Here is a 13,605-nt window from a genome sequence, read left to right on the forward strand (position 1 = left end):
AATTAAAATTTTTTAAATTTAATAAAAAAAGAAAAAAATGAGTAAGCAGCAGCTAACAACTGGATACAATTTAAACAAAAGCATGATGCTAAGTACCTATGATGAGCAGTATTAGTCGCTCAGTCATGTCCGACCCTGTGCAACCCCATGGACTGTAGCCCGCCAGGATCCTCTGTCTGTGGAATTCTCCAGGCAAGAATACTAGAGTGGGTTGCCATTTCCTTCTCCACGGTGTCTTCCCGACCCAGGGATCCAACCTGGGTCTCCTGCATTGCAAACAGATTCTGAGCCACCAGGGAAGCCTCTGAGTCTATTTGGAGGGGTTGATACGGGGTTCCGTATCAAGTATAAAAATAACAAGGCATAGTACACAATCTCAAAGAAATCATAATATCAGTATTATTGAAACATTCCCCACTTCCACTTCTACATAGTTCCTGCAATAATAAACAGCTAAATTCCAACCCAGGTCCTCTGCTAGAACAGGAAGCATGAAGTAGAAGAGCACAGCATCATACCAGAACAAGTTAGCTACCACAGGGATGAGGCTCTGGGGCTCCTCCTGCAAATGGAGATAAGGAAATTTCAATAGGAATGTTGAGAAAATTTGCTACCACCTGTGATGGGGGTCTACTGCCACCTGTAAACAAATAAACTGTTAATTCTAAGGCACTAGACTAAACTGTCAGAGAAGGCAATGGCACCCCACTCCAGTACTCTTGCCTGGAAAATCCCATGGATGGAGAAGCCTGGTAGGCTGCAGTCCATGAGGTCACCCACTAGGAGTCGGACATGACTGAGCGATTTCACTTTCACTTTCATGCACTGGAGGAGGAAATGGCAACCCACTCCAGTGTTCTTGCCTGGAGAATCCCAGAGACGGGGGAGCCTGGTGGGCTGCCATCTATGGGGTCGCACAGAGTCGGACACGACTGAAGTGACTTAGCAGCAGCAGCAGCAGACTAAACTGTTTCCAGTCACAATTCTGTTTTAAAAGGTCATTCTCCTTATCACCTCTTCATTATTTTCCTTACCATCATCTCTCACCCAACTCATCAAAACTGAGAATTAGGCTGCAAACTCCTAAACTTCCTTTTCATTGTGGTTCCCATTTTCACAATGCCTAGCAGAGCACCTTCCAATTTTTAAATGCTTAATAAATGTTTGGTAAATTGAACTGAACTAGTTATCTTACTTGTCCATTTGTCACCCACAAAATCATCATTAATGCTAACTACACCCATCCCTTGGACTGCAAGGAGATCCAACCAGTCCATTCTGCAGGCGATCAGCCCTGGGATTTCTTTGGAAGGAATGATGCTAAAGCTGAAACTCCAGTACTTTGGCCACCTCATGCGAAGAGTTGACTCATTGGAAAAGACCCTGATGCTGGGAGGGATTGGGGGCAGGAGGAGAAGGGGACGACAGAGGATGAGATGGCTGGATGGCATCACTGACTCGATGGATGTGAGTCTGAGTAAACCCCGGGAGTTGGTGATGGACAGGGAGGCCTGGCGTGTTGCAATTCATGGGGTCGCAAAGAGTCGGACACAACTGAGCAACTGAACTGAACTGAACTGAACACCCATCATTCTTGGCAGGACAGTATGAGATGAAAAGATAAAATGATTTATTAATTCAACAAATGTTTTGCTCAAACACCTACTAGGTACCATGTTAACTTCCATGGATATTAGTGTAAATGATCACTGCCCTTAAATAACTCAGTCTAGTAAGAAAGATAAAGATGGAAAATAGCCATTATAATACACTGAAATCAGTTTATAACAAGTTTAATAGAAAGTGCTACAGATACTAAAAGGGAGGAAAACTGGCTTAGAACAAAGGCTTTAGAGAGGAGATGTCATGTAAGATGAGTACTAACAAATAAGTAGCTGCTGAACAGAAAGATAAACAGAGAAAGGGCATTCTAAGCAAGAGAAAGAGTGAAAAATTATTGATATGCAAAAGAGTACACGATATATTGAGAATTTTGATAAGCCTTTGGAAAAGTAGCAAATGAGGGGAAAAAAAGACATACGGAAGATCATAGAGATGCCTTATGATACTAAAAGGCTACAGCTCTGTCCCGACTAAAGGAGATAAGCCAAGAATATGACATGACCATTAAAAAGATCTTGGCAGCAGTGTGAAACATCAGAGGGAAGACAAGACGAGAGAGGCATGGGACCAAATTATGAGACAAAGATGACTTGACTTTAATGGTTTATGAAAACTATGGTGACCTAGTTCATGGGTGACCATTAGGTTTGTTACCCAGCGGATCTTAAACTTAGATATACATTTAGAGACTACTACAGATTCTTATTTTAGAAAACTGTTTATGTGATATAACCTCAACCAAACAGCAGAGTAGGAATTTCAAAGAAATTATATCAAGATACCAAAATATAATGACTAGCTCAGGGTACTGGGATTACAGGTTATACTTTTCTTCTTGTTACTGATATATTCAAAATTTCCCACACACTAGAATTAAAAATAAATTTCAGGGCAATTTCTTGAAACATAAAAGCTACAACTGGCATTAACCCTAAATGGCCAGTGCCAGGATTCCTTGACAACATAATTGACTCCAAAGGCTCCCTTCACGACCACAGCCCACTAGACATAAAATACGCACGCCTACATGGGAACATAAACCCATTCCCTTTCTGCTTCTGTAATTTCCTCTTACCCTGAATGCCTATCTAAATCCTAACCTCATCATTTGTTGTTGTTCAGTTGCTAAGTCATGTCTAACTCTTTGTAACCCCATAGACTGCAGCATGCTAGGCTTCCCTGTCCATCACCAATTCCCAGAGCTTGCTCAAACTCATGTCCATCGAGTCAGTGATGCCATCCAACCATTTCATCCTGTTGCCCCCTTCTCCTCCTGCTTTCAATCTTTCCCAGCATCAGGGTCTTTTTCAATTACTTGGCTACCTCTTCACATCAAGTGGTCAAAGTACTGGGGATTCAGCTTCAGCTTCAGCATCAGTCCTTCCAATGAATATTCAGGACTGTTTTCCTTTAGGATTGACTGGTTTGATTTCCTTGCAGTCCAAGGGACTCTCAAGAGTCTTCTCCAATACCACATTTCAAAAGCATCAATTCTTCGGTGCTCAGTTTCCTTTATGGTCCGGCTCTCACACCTGTACATGACTACTGGAAAAACTACAGCTTTGACTAGCTGGACCTTTGTCAACAAAATGACATCTCTGCTTTTTAATATGCTATCTATGTTTGTCACAGCTTTTCTTCCAAGGAGCAAGCATCTTTTAATTTCATGGCTGCAGTCACCATCCACAGTGACCTGGAGCCCAAGAAAATAAAATGTGTCATTGCTTCCAATTTTTCCCCATCTATTTGCCATGAAGTGATGGGACTGGATGCCATGATCTTCATTTTTTGTATGTTGAGTTTTAAGCCAGCTTTGTCACTCTTTGCATTCACCCTCATCAAGAGGCTCTTTAGTCCCTCTTTGATTTCTGTCATTAGAGCGGTATCATTTGTCTATCTAAGGTTGTTGCTATTTCTCCCAGCAATCTTGATTCCAGCTTGTGCTTCAACCAACCTGGCATTTCTCATGATGTACTCTGCATATAAGTTAAATAAGCAGGATGACAATATACAGCCTTGATGTACTCCTTTCTCAATTTTGAACCAGTCCATTGTTCCATGTCCGGTTCTAACTGTTGCTTCTTGACCTGCATATAGGTTTCTCAGGTGACAAGTAAAGCGATCTGGTATTTCCACCTCTTTAAGAATTTTCCACAGTTTGTTGTGATCCACACAATCAAAGGCTTTAGCATGGTCACCAACAGCTATAATGATATTATACATGCATAACCAAAAGCTCATTATCTGCCCCACACACTGTGACATCCAACCACATTATTTATTGAAACCCTTCTTGAATAGTTCCCCAGTTTGGGCTTCCCTGGTGGCTCAGAGGTTAAAGGGTCTGCCTGCAATGCAGAAGACCTGGGTTCGATACCTGGGTTGGGAAGATCCCCTGGAGAAGGAAATGGAAACCCACTCCAGGATTCTTGCCTGGAGAATCCCATGGACGGAGGAGCCTGGTGGGCTACAGTCCACAGGGTCGCAAAGAATTGGACACGACTGAATGACTTCACTTTCACTTTGTTCTTCCTACAATTTTCTACGATACTAGTGAATAAAAAAACAATGCTAGTGCAAAATCAGTCCTATTCTAAAACAAATATTCAGACATGACTCATTTATGGATATATGTGCATATAATTATACCAATGACTTAATAAACTGAAATTTTATGTATATAACCACTACAAAAGAATTTTCAAATCTATTATCTCAGAAGAAATTGCTTACTATTATGAGTTGCACTGTGCCCCCTACAAGATGTTGAGATCCTAACTCTCAGTACCTGCAAATGCAACCTTATTTAGAAATAGGGTTTTTGCAGATAATCAAGTTAAAATGAGGTCATTAGGGTGAACGCTAATTCAATATGACTGATGTCCTTATAAATAGAGGAAATTTGAACACTGACACAATAATATACACAGGGAGGATACCACATGAAGACGAAGGCCAGGTTCAGGTTTATGCATCTACAAGTCAGAGAACACCAAAGACTGCCAGCACACCATCACAAGCTACAGAAGAGGCATGGAATAGATTTTCTCCCTCACGGCCCTCAGAAGAACCAGCCCTGCCAACATCTCAGTCTTGGTCTTCTAGCTTACAGAACTGAGAGACAGTAAGTTACTGTTACTTAAGCTACCCTCATTTGTGGTGCTTTGTTACAGCAGCCCTAGCAAAACAGCACATCCACTAAAGGAAACCATGATTTTTTCCTTTGAAAGTCACTAAAGATGAAAACATTCTGAAGAAAGAATGCAAATCAGAAATAATTTCTTCCTATTCATTTTTAAACTTTATAGCAAAAGTGCTATTTAGCAGCTAAACCAACCTGGTGCCAAAAAATTCTAATGGGATATGATTCAGTCTTCATCCTATATAGTACCTTTATACATATAGCATTACATTGGAGGATGATAGCATCCCATGGGGCTTCCCTGGTGGCTCAGCTGGTAAAGAATCTGCCTGCAATGCGGGAGACCCGGGTTTGATCCCTGAATTGGGAAGATGCCCTGGAGGAGGACAAAGCAACCCATTTCAATAGTCTTGCCTGGAGAATCCCATCGACAGAGGAGCCTGGCAGGCTACAGTCCATGGGGTCACAAACTGTCAGACATGCTAAGATGTCAAACTACCTTTACAACCTAGACTGACATCAGGTTAACTCTAATGGTATGGTATCATCCATTATAACTTTCCATCAGGTATTACTGATGTATTTTTGCCTTTTTTAAAATAATGCAAAACTTAACTGATTACCAAAATTCAAAAGAATCTTGTTATATCATGCAAACACTCTTCACAAGATATAAATTATACCTCCACTGCTCACTGCAATCAGTTAGTTCAGTCGCTCAGTCATGTCCAACTCTTTGCGACCCCATGAATCGCAGCACGCCAGGCCTCCCTGTCCATCACCAACTCCCGGAGTTTACCCAAACTCATGTGCATCGAGTCGGTGATGCCATCTAGCTATTTCATCCTCTGTCATCCCCTTCTCCTCCTGCCTCCAATCCCTGCCAGCATCAGAGTCTTTTCCAATGAGTCAACTCTTCACATGAGGTGGCCAAAATATTGGAGTTTCAGCTTTAGCATCATTCCTTCCAAAGAACACCCAGGGCTGATCGCCTTCAGAATGGACTGGTTGGATCTCCTTGCAGTCCAAGGGACTCTCAAGAGTCTTCTCCAACACCACAGTTCAAAAGCATCAATTCTTCGGTGCTCAGCTTTCCTCACAGTCCAACTTTCACATCCATACATGACCACTGGAAAAACCATAGACTTGATTAGACGGACCTTTGTTGGCAAAGTAATGACTCTCCTTTTGAATATGCTATCTAGGTTGGTCATAACTTTCCTTCCAAGGAGTAAGCATCCTTTAATTTCATGGCTGCAATCACCATCTGCAGTGATTTTGGAGCCCCCAAAAATAAAGTCTGACACTGTTTCCAAAACTTATACTTAAATGACACTTATACATCTATATATTAAGAAATAAAAGACAATTCCCTGGCATTCCAGTGGTCAAGACTTGGCATTTTCACTGCCATGGCCAAAGTTCAATTCCTGGTTGGAGAACTAAGATCTTACAAGCCATGTAGCATGGCAAAAAAAAGAAATTAATTAAGTCTAAAAAAGACTGAAACTACTACAGAGAGAGTGGTGGTATTTTTTTTGTCAACCTTTTCACCTAAAGTAGCTATCATCTGTTGTTGTTGTTGTTGTTTAGGTGCTAAGTCATGTCCAATTCTTTTGTAACCCCATGGACTACAGTCCGCCAGGCTCCTCTGTCTGTGGGATTTCGCAGGTAGGAACACTTGAGTGGGTTGCCATTTCCTTCTCTGGGGTATCTTTCTGACCCAGGAATCAAACTTGCATCTCCTCTATTGGCATACAGATTCTTTACCACTGAGCCAGCAGGATCTACATTGGTCAAATTTGTTAGAAAATGTACCAACAACACACTTCTCCCTGTGAGAATGCCAAATAGTAAATTATTCTATAGTACTCTTAATAAAATTTGGTGAAGTATAAAAGTGTGATGATGCTGGGAAAAGACCCTGATGCTGGGAAAGATTAAGGGCAAAAGGAGAAGTGGGCAACAGAGGATGAGATGGTTGGATGGCATCACTGACTCAGTGGACATGAGTTTGAGCAAACTCAGGGAGATGGTGGAGAACAAGAAAGCCTTGCATGCTGCAGTTCACAGGGTAGCAAAGAGTCAGACACAACTTAGTGACTGAAAAACAACAAATAAAAATATGTTCAATGCTGTAATAAATTAAATAATATTAAAGATAACATGAGGTCCAGACCAAACATATGTATATTTCTAAACATTTATAAAAAAACATGTTTTGCCTTCATACTTAGTATATGTCCTAATGTTAATTCAAATAGACTTTGCAATTTAGTTTCTTTAAAAAATGAATCTGCTTCTTGCCAAATAAGGAAATGGAGGTCACCTTTCAAAAAATATTATGTAATTATATTTTATTTAGACAGATTGGCATATTTAATATAAACAGAGCATAAAGAAAAATTCTTAGGTCTTATTTTTTAACTTATTTAAAGTTAGCTAACGCCATATTCTATTGATTCAAAATACTATATTATGACAGTATTTTTCTTGGCTTATTTTTGTGTATGGTGAGAGAATGTGTTTTAACTTCATTTATATGCAGCTAGCTAACCTGCCCAACACCACTTGCTGAAGAAACTGTCTTTTTCCCATTGTATATTCTTGCCTCCTTTGTCAAAAATTAATTAACCATAGGTGTGTAGATTAATTTCTGAGCTCTCTATTCTGCTCCATCGATCCATTTGCCTGTTTCTGTGCCATGCTGTTTTGATTACTGTAGCTTTATAGTACTGTATTGTCTGTGAGGGCTACGCCTCCTACTTAGTTCTTTTCCTTCAGGATTGCTTTGGAAAAATGGCTTAAAGGCTTAAACATAAGACATGACACCATAAAACTCCTAGAAGAAAACACAGGCAAAACATTCTCTGACATAAATTGTACAAATGCTTTCTTAGATCAGACTCCTCAGGCAATAGAAGTAAAAACAAGAATAAATAAATGGGACCTAATCAAACTCACAAGCTTTTGCACAGCAAAAGAACCATAAACAAAATGAAAAGACAATCTACAGAATGGGAGAAAATATTTGTAAATGATGCACCAACAAAGGCTTAATTTCCAAAATATACAAACAGTTCATACAACTTGACAACAACAAAAAAATTTTTTAATGTGCAGAAGACCTAAAGAGATGCTTCTCCAAAGAAGAAATACAGATGGCCAACAGGCACATGAAAAGATACTCAACATGACTAGTTATTAGAGAAATGCAAACCAAAACTACAATGAGCTAACGCCTCATGCCAGTCAGAATGGCCACAATTAAAAAGTCTACAAATAACAAATGCTAAAGAGGGTGTGGAGAAAAGAGAACCCTCTTACACTGTTGGTGGGAATGTAAGTTGGTGTAGCCACTGTAGAAAACAGTATGGAGGTTTCTCAGAAAATTAAAAATAGAATTACCATACGATCCAGCAGTTCCACTCCTGGGCATATATCCAGACAAAACAGTAATTCTAAAGGCTACATGCACCCCTATGTTCACATTAGCACTGTTTACAATACCCAAGACATGGGGACAACCTAAATGTACTTCAACAGGCGAATGGATAAAGAAGACGTGGCACATATATGCAATCCAGCCATATAAAAAGAATGAAATAATGGCATTTGCAGTAACATGGATGCAACTAGAGATTAACATACTAAGTAAAATAAGTTGAAACAGAGAAAGACAATTACCATATGGTATCACTCATATGTAGAATCTAAACTGTGACACAAATGAACCCATCTATGAAACATAAATAGAGTCAGGGATATAGAGAATAGACTGATGGCTGTGAAGGGGAGGGCATGGGACACGGTTAGATTGGGAGTTGGGGATTAGCAGAGGCAAACTGGTATATACAGAATGAAGAGACAACAAAGCCCTCCTGTATAGAGCAGGGAACTATATTCAGTATCCTGTGGAAAACCATAATCAAAAAGAATACGAAAAAGAATGTGTATATACGTATAACTGAGTCACTGAGTTGTACAGCAGTAATTAACACAATATTGTAATTCAACTGTAAAATTCAAATTACAATTTTATTGTAATTCAATAAAAAATAAAGAATAACATAGTATTAAAACAAAGTGGAGATCCCTCAAAAAATTAATAATAGAACTACCATATGACCCAGCTGTTCCTCTTCTGGGTATTTATCCAAAGAATATGAAAACACTAGTTCTAAAATAGGTGTGTACCCTTATGCTCATTACAGCTTATTTATAATAGCGAAGACATGGAAGAAATTGAAGTGCCCAATGGTACATGAATGAATGAAAAAGATGTGATGCATGTTTATGTGTAATGAAAAATTAATCAGTCATAAAAAGAGTGAAATCTAGCCCTTTGCAATAACATGGGTGGTCCTTGACAAATGTATTATGCTAACTGAAATAAGTCAGATGGAGAAAGACAAATATCACACTACTTCACTCATGTGCAATCAGAAAAAAAAACAAAACAAAACAAAATAAAATAAAAACAAGCTAATAAATACAGAAATCAGATTAGCGTTTATGAGAGAGGAAGTGAGTGGGAAGAGGTGGGTGAAATGGATGAGAGGGGCAACTAGACTTATGGTGGTGATCACTTTGTAGTGTATACAAATGTCACATTATAATGCCATACTTGTATAATAAAAAATAATAAAATATCATTTTGGCTGAGCTCAAATTATAATTCTAAGAATCTTCTCAAAAGGTAAAGAACAGCAACAGAAAACTAAGCATATTTTCTTTTTCTTTTATGTCCTAATAAATATAAAATCACACAAATTCATTATATTAAGAAAATACAATATGTTAAATTATTGGCAAAAGACAGTATCAATTATTATCCCCCTGAAGACAGGGACTATGCCTTTATCTACTTCACATGCTTAAGCAAAAGAACTCAATAAATGTTAACTATACTTCAAGCTAGTGGAGGTGATAGAATTCCAGTTGAGCTATTCCAAATCCTGAAAGATGATGCTGTGAAAGTGCTGCACTCAATATGCCAGCAAATTTGGAAAACTCAGCAGTGGCCACAGGACTGGAAAAGGTCAGTTTTCATTCCAATCCCAAAGAACGGCAATGCCAAAGAATGCTCAAACTACCGCACAATTGCACTCATCTCACACGCTAGTAAAGTAATGCTCAAAATTCTCCAAACCAGGCTGCAGCAATATGTGAACCGTGAACTTCCTGATGTTCAAGCTGGTTTTAGAAAAGGAAGAGGAACCAGAGATCAAATTTCCAACATCTGCTGGATCATGGAAAAAGCAAGAGAGTTCCAGAAAAACATCTATTTCTGCTTTACTGACTATGCCAAAGCCTTTGACTGTGTGGATCACAATTAACTATGGAAAATTCTGAAAGAAATGGGAATACCAGACCACCTGACCTGCCTCTTGACAAATTTGTATGCAGGTCAGGAAGCAAGTCCAGTTAGAACTGGACATGGAACAACAGACTAGTTCCAAATAGGAAAAGGAGTACGTCAAGGCTGTATATTGTCACCCTGTTTATTTAACTTATATGCAGAGTACATCATGAGAAATGCTGGACTGGAAGAAACACAAGCTGGAATCAAGATTGCCGGGAGAAATATCAATAACCTCAGATATGCAGATGACACCACCCTTATGGCAGAAAGTGAAGAGGAACTAAAAAGCCTCTTGATGAAAGTGAAAGTAGAGAGTGAAAAAGTTGGCTTAAAGCTCAACATTCAGAAAACGAAGATCATGGCATCCGGTCCCATCACTTCATGGGAAACAGATGGGGAAACAGTGGAAACAGTGTCAGACTTTATTTTTCTGGGCTCCAAAATCACTGCAGATGGTGACCGCAGCCATGAAATTAAAAGATGCTTACTCCTTGGAAGGAAAGTTATGACCAACCTAGATAGCATATTCAAAAGTAGAGACATTACTTTGCCAACAAAGGTCCGTCTAGTCAAGGCTATGGTTTTTCCTGTGGTCATGTATGGATGTGAGAGTTAGACTGTGAAGAAGGCTGAGCGCCGAAGAATTGATGCTTTTGAACTGTGGTGTTGGAGAAGACTCTTGAGAGTCCCTTGGACTGCAAGGAGATCCAACCAGTCCATTCTGAAGGAGATCAGCCCTGGGATTTCTTTGGAAGGAATGATGCTAAAGCTGAAACTCCAGTACTTTGGCCACCTCATGCGAAGAGTTGACTCATTGGCAAAGACTCTGATGCTGGGAGGGTTTGGGGGCAGGAGGAGAAGGGGACGACAGAGGATGAGATGGCTGGATGGCATCACTGACTCGATGGACGTGAGTCTCAGTGAACTCCGGGAGTTGGTGATGGACAGGGAGGCCTGGTGTGCTGCAATTCATGGGGTCACAAAGAGTCGGACACAACTGAGTGACTGATCTGATCTGATCTGATCTGATACTTCAAGAACAATAAGCACAACCGTAACATAACTCTTCTAAGAATCAAGTAATAGGAAAATTCTAAAGAGCTGGGAATTCAGAACAAGCCGTGAACAAAATTTTACAACGTGCAAATTCTAATATTAGTAGAAGAAAATTCTACCCCCTGTAACCCACAGACAAATTCCAAGGTCACAGATGGAAAGTGTATATTGGCTGTGTCAGAAGCTATACAGTCAATGCTGGTTTTATAATAATCTTAACTTGGCCTAAAGCAAAGTCTTTCTCCTTCTGATTTACTTCACTTAGTATGATACTCACTACCAGATTGCTGCAAATATTATTTCATTCTTTTTTGTGGTTAATACCACATGATATCATGTATATGTAGAATCTAAAATAAGATACAATGAACTTATTTACAAAACAGAAACAGACCCACAGACATATAAAACAAATTTATGGTTACCAAAGGGAAAAGGGGTTGGGGAGGAATAAATTAGGAGCTTGTATTTTTGCCTGGGAATCCCATGGACAGAGGAGCCTGGTGGCCTCAGTCCACGGGGTTGCAAACAGTCGGACCCGCCTGAGTGACTTCACTTTTGGGATTAGCAGATATAAACCACTAAATATACAACAAACATGATACTACTATATAACACAGGGAACTATATTCAATATCCTGTTATAACCCATAATGGGAAAGTATATATATATCTTTCTTTTCTGGACACCAGAAACACGACATTGTAAATCAACTATACTTCAATTTTTAAAAATCTTAATAAATAAAGTGAAATCATTAAGAACAGAGGAGAATTGATGCAGACATCGAAGGACCTAAATATAATCCTAAACCCAGGGATCGAACCAGGGTCTCCTGCATTGCAGACAGACACTTTACCGTCTAAGCCACTAGGGAAGCCCAATAAATAAAGTGAAGTCATTAAGAACAGAGGAGAATCGGTGCAGACATCGAAGGACCTAAATATAATCCTGGTAGTCCATATGGCCAAAAGAAAATTATCTTTTTACCATATTTGGTTGATGTTTTTGCAAACAGCACACCACCTGTCTACTATTATAAGTAAGGTGGTAACTGTGGACTATACACAGACTATATATCCTTCTGTCTACAGGGACCTTTCTGATATTAGCATTGTTGGCTTGATGGTTAAAAGTCTGTATACTCACCACCACCAACCAGATTTATCCTGTGGTCAGGAAGAAAATGGGTTAGTCAGGAGGTAGTTTCCTTAACCTACACCTTTTCTCTTGAGTTTCACCTACCTGCTAAAGCAATATGGGGGATTTAACCAGTATAGAGAATTCTTTATACTACAGACTACAGATGTTCACCAGAACTTTCAATTAGATAAGAACTGCCTTTTGAAATACACACACATATACACAGGGGTTTCCCTGGTGGCTCAGATGGTATAGAATCAGCCTGCAATGCAGGAGACCTGGGTTCAATCCCTGGGTTGGGAAGATCCCTTGGAGAAGGGAATGTCAACCCACTCTAGTATTCTTGCTTGGAGAATCCCATGGACAGAGGAGCCTGGCAGTCTACAGTCCATGGGGTCGCAAAGGGTCAGATATGACTGAGCAACACACACTTCATATACACATACCACAGCTCTCTCTCTAGATAGAAATGCTACAGAAATTAAAGAAATCGTATTCAGTGAGTATAATCACATGAAGCAATGGCTAAATAAGAGGTACTAAATGCTGGTGTCTGATCGCATTGGGTCTTTCCTACTCAACCTAACATACTATGGGAAATTTACTACAAGCTGCTGAACATAAGCTAATTAATCTAAAATACTCAGAGAAAAATGTGTTACCTGGCTTATTGTTAAAATACAACCACCTTGAGAATATTTATAGCATTGACAAAGCTACTATTAGTAGTTTCATTGGCCCTAAAAAGAATTAACTACCATTACAAGTTTCCAAGTATGTATTTATAGAAGGAAGCAAACAATTTATTAAGCCAACTTTTTGGTCTTGAAGCAACAGATTTGGGGAAAGATAGTTTTACAATAGGACACAGAACTCACTTCTAGTTACACTGCTATTTTTTCACAGGAGAGGCATGGCACTGTCTGTGTGAATATTATGACTCAAGCTTACTCATCAACAAATTACATTTGTTAGAGTAAAAACCTGAAAGAGAACAAAGATGCATGTAATTCAAAGTTGCCATTTTTAGAATGGGGTTTTGCTCCATAGAGATTTTAAAAACATGTTTCTACATTATTCTATTTGCACTACTTTCACTTTAGTGCTCTGGTAAGTTGGCTGCTAAATAGAAACAAGAAATGAACTCATTTTCCAAAAGAAAGTCATTTGTGATTTGACCATAGCATAAGCAACATAAAGAAGGAAGAAGTAATTTGTTAAGGTCCTGACTGCCAAAACATATTGAAAAGTAGATACAAGTACATGCAAAGAGAC

At 39.2% G+C, this 13,605-nt stretch overlaps 1 long non-coding RNA gene across 25 annotated transcripts in view; it reads right to left on the reverse strand.

Annotated features, from left to right (window-relative positions):
- The window catches only part of LOC147369973 (uncharacterized), a 155,718-nt gene that overhangs the window by 124,760 nt on the left and 17,353 nt on the right, over positions 1-13,605 (reverse strand). For 13 of the 25 annotated variants that reach the window (XR_015168268.1, XR_015168261.1, XR_015168280.1 and 10 more), the window contains one exon: positions 519-562. The exons of the other annotated variants lie outside the window; for them this stretch is intronic. This is a non-coding gene — a long non-coding RNA (uncharacterized LOC147369973). The remainder of the gene's footprint in view (positions 1-518; positions 563-13,605) is intronic. 25 annotated transcript variants of the gene reach the window in all.

Source organism: Bos grunniens, chromosome 7, assembly GCF_055505025.1.
Source record: "Bos grunniens cultivar Pamir isolate PY7600 chromosome 7, Bosgru_T2T1.0, whole genome shotgun sequence".
NCBI classification, from domain to species: domain Eukaryota; kingdom Metazoa; phylum Chordata; class Mammalia; order Artiodactyla; family Bovidae; genus Bos; species Bos grunniens.